Source organism: Bubalus kerabau, chromosome 4, assembly GCF_029407905.1.
Source record: "Bubalus kerabau isolate K-KA32 ecotype Philippines breed swamp buffalo chromosome 4, PCC_UOA_SB_1v2, whole genome shotgun sequence".
NCBI classification, from domain to species: domain Eukaryota; kingdom Metazoa; phylum Chordata; class Mammalia; order Artiodactyla; family Bovidae; genus Bubalus; species Bubalus kerabau.
This window is the reverse complement of record NC_073627.1, coordinates 137121017-137125024: the sequence shown is the minus strand read 5'-3', so window position 1 is coordinate 137125024 and position 4008 is coordinate 137121017. Positions and strand designations below refer to the sequence as shown.

General features: G+C 60.1%; 1 pseudogene; it reads left to right on the top strand.

Moving 5' to 3' along the window:
- Positions 1 to 2105: 2105 nt before the first annotated feature.
- Positions 2106 to 4008, top strand: LOC129651646 (2-hydroxyacyl-CoA lyase 2-like; annotated as a pseudogene).

Genomic DNA, 4008 nt, shown 5'->3' with positions numbered 1-4008 from the left:
GGATCTTCGCAATGCAGGGATCGAACCCAGGTCTCCTGCATTGCAGGCAGATTCTTTACCCGCTGAGCCCCAAGGGAGGCCCAAGGGAAGCCCAGGAGCAGGGGTAGGGGGATGCAAAAGGACAGTGAAGCAAGAGGAATGGGGGCAGATAAGCAAGTCTGCCCTCCTGAAATGTCTGCTGGCCCGGTCGTCTGCAGTTATGACTGGGCAGGGTGTGGAGGTCACAGGGGCTGAGAGGTGTGTGACCCCCTTTGCTCCCTCTGGGCCAGCAGGTGTGTGAGGCTGAGCCGCTCCGAGGCAACATGGGCTTCGAGCCCCACACAGATGGGGCCCCTGTGTGCAGCGTGAGCCTTTCTCCCGAGTCAGGAGATTTATTGTTGAGAAGACACCCCACGATGACCGGGGGAAGACTGGCCTGGATGAGGTAGCGGTCGATTGGTGGATCTTAGGGACACAGAACATTGAGTGTCCCAGGTGGGGCTTCTGATACCAACGACCACAAACTGGGGTGGCGGGAAGGCTTAAAACAATACTAATTGATTCTCTCCCAGTTCTGGGGGCCAGAAGTCTAAAGTCAAGGGTCAGCAGGACCGGGCCCCCCGACCTGGGCTCTGGAGGAGCATCACTCCCAACTCTTCCAGTTTCTGGGGCTCCAGGTGTTCCTGGGTTTGTGGCCACATCCCCCAACCTCTGCTTCCTCCTCACACGGCCTCCTTGTCTCTGTGTGCCTCTCCTCTTCTTATAAAGACACCCATCATCCTGCATAAGGCCCACCTAATCCACTGTAACCTTATCTAACTTGATTTCATCTGCAAAGACCCCATTTCCAAAAAAAGGCCCCCTGGCAAATATGGGGAGTTGGGATGTGGGTGTCTCTTTTGGAGGGCACCATTCACCCTGCCACAAAGCTGAGCCCTTACACACGAGCGGTTATCCCAGGAGTAGGGGGAGCTCACACGGGACCCCTCGAGTACAGCCATGGGTGGGGGAGACATGGTGCGTGGTTGGAGGGCTGAGCAGGGTAGGTGGTCTGTCGGGGACCAAGCCTTGGCCTGGCTGCCTCAGTGCAGGGTCCCCGGCTGTGCATGGAAGCCCCTGAGGTCATCAAGATGCAGGTTCTGACTTTTAGCAGGTCTAGGAGTGCCCCACAGTGCGCTTCTCACCTGCTCCCAGGGTGTATAAACTGATGACCCTGGTCCATGCTTAGAGGTGCAAGGAGCGTGCAGGCCTGTTTGCCAGGAGCTGTCGGAAACTTCCCCAAGGAAGCCCCCCCCACACTGTCCACGCAAGTCCCCAATCCCCTGTCCAGTGCCCCAGAGGTACCCCAGACAGAGACCTGTACACAACACTGGGTGCCCGGGCCAGGAACCCAGTGGAGGGGGAAGTGGTGGGTCTGGAAGAAATGTGCTCATAACTTTGCGTATAGGACAGATGGAGGCTGAGCCTGGCTGACTGGCTGTGACCACAGGTGATCCACTTGCCCCCCCCCCCACCCTCTGCCAGGCACTGTGGGCCCAGAGGAACTCAGCTTAAAAATTGCTTCCCCACCCACCCACAAGAGGGGCCCTCATTGTCAAATTAGGATCTGACACCTTGATCCAGAAGATGGCCCCGAAGTCAGTTTCATGCATGAAGGTCCAGGAGGGGTGTCATACCAGAGACCCCTGGGGGGCAGACAGGATGGAAATGGTGGGGAAAGGTCCTGGAGGCAGGCGGCCCAGGCCTGCGTTCTGCAGAAGCGCCTCTTCTGCCCATCCCCCACTGCTCTGTCCCTCCGATGGCGGTGGGGTTAGTGGCCAGGGTTCCCAGGAAACGGACAAGAGCAGCTTGTGGGGAATTCCTCTGGAGCCAGCGCCATTTCCTATGGATGAAGGGTAAAGTGCCACGGGGGTAGGAGGAGCATCCTGAAACGATCTGACCTTGACTCAGGGCCTGGGGTCCGGAGTCAGATTGAAGTCCAGGAACTCGCTGCAGCGGGGGGTTCGGCTTCAGGACAAGGGGCACGCTGACTTGGGGGTGTAGTCGTGGGGTGGTCTCACCACTAGGACGAAGATTCGGGTCCTTGATATCAAAGAGAGGCGGGGCTTCCCGCCGACCCATTGAGAAGCAGGTGTCAGCTCATGGAGACCGCGGCAGCTGCCGCCCCAACTTGGGGCTGCTTCTCCTCTTTCCTGCTCCTGGCCTTTGGGACGCTAGTGGCCGCCTTGCTGGGCACCGCTCACCGCCTGGGGCTCTTCTATCAGTTGATGCACAAGGTGGACACGGCAAGCATCCGGCATGGTGGGGAGAATGTGGCAGCCGTGCTGAAGGCCCACGGTGTGTGCTTCCTTTTCACGCTGGTCGGCGGGCACATTTCGCCACTGCTGGTGGCCTGTGAGAAGTTGGGCATCCGCGTGGCGGACACCCGCCACGAAGTCACAGCTGTCTTTGCCGCTGATGCTGTAGCCCACCTGACCGGGACGGTGGGCGTGGCAGCAGTGACGGCCGGCCCCGGCCTCACCAACGCAGCGACTGCGGTGAAGAATGCTCGGTAGCCCAGTCCCCAGTCCTGCTCCTGGGTGGTGGGGCCAGCACCCTGCTGCCGAATCAGGGTGCACTCCAGGCAGTTGATCAGATAGCCCTGTTCAGGCCGCTCTGCAAGTTTTGTGCTTCTGTGTGGAGAGTGCGGGATTTCATCCCCACCCTGAGCACCGCGATGGCCGCTGCACAGTCGGGCACCGCCGACCCGGTGTTTGTGGAACTGTCTCTGGACGTGCTGTACCCCTACTTCCTCGTTCAGAAGGAGATGGTGCCAGGTAAGCCGCCCAAGGGCCTCATGAGTCGAGCGGTCCACTGGTACTTAGCGAATTCCCTGGCCAACCTCTTTGCAGGAGCTTGGGAGCCTCAGCCTGAGGGGCCTCTGCCCCTGGACATTCCCCAGGCCTCCCCCCAGCAGGTTCAGCAATATGTGGAGATCTTGAGTCGGGCCAAAAGGCCCCTCATGCTAATTGGGAGCCAGGCCCTGCTGCCTTCGACATCCTCAGACAAACTTCGGGTTGCCGTGGAGACCCTGGGCATCCCTTGCTTCCTGGCGGGGATGGCACAGGGACTGCTGGGCCGCAGCCACCCCCTCCACTTCCGGCAGAACCACAGGGCCGCCCTGAAGGCAGACGTGGTTGTCCTGGCAGGAGCAGTGTGTGACTTCCGCCTGTTGTGGGCGTGTCCTCAGCTGCAGCAGCAAACTCATTGTTGTCAACCGTGACCGGAAGGAGATGCTGATCAACTCAGACATTTTCTGGAAGCCCCAAGAGGCTGTGCAGGGAGATGTGGGCTCCTCGTGGTGAAGCTGGTGGAGGGCCTCCAGGGTCGGATGTGGGCCTCAGACTGGGCAGAGGAGCTTCGGCAAACTGACCAACAGAAGGAGCAGAACTTTCGGGAGAAGGCAGTGATGCCCGTAGCCCAGCATCTTAACCCAGTGCGGGTCCTGCAGCTGGTGGAGGACACTCCGCCTGACAACTCCATCCTGGTGGTCGATGGCGGGGACTTTGTGGGCACAGCTGCCTACCTGGTGCAGCCCCGTGGGCCCTTGTGTTGGCTTGATCCTGGGGCCTTCGGGACTCTGGGGGTTGGTGCCGGATTTGCGCTTGGGGCCAAACTGTGTCGGCCGGATGCTGAGGTCTGGTGCCTGTTTGGGGATGGAGCGTTTGGCTATAGCCTAATCGAATTTGACACCTTCGTTGGACACAAGATCCCAGTGATGGCCTTGATAGGAAATGATGCTGGCTGGACCCAGATTTCCAGGGAGCAGGTGCCCTCTCTGGGCAGCAATGTGGCCTGTAGCCTGGCTTACACTGATTATCACAAGGCAGCCCAGGGACTGGGGGCCCAGAGCTTGCTGCTCTCACGCAAGAGTGAGGATCAGGTGGTCAGGGTGCGTGACGCCCAGCAGCGGTGCCAAGAGAGCCCCCCGGCTGTGGTCAGCATCCTCGTCGGGAGCACGGACTCCGGGATGGCTCCATTGCCATGTAG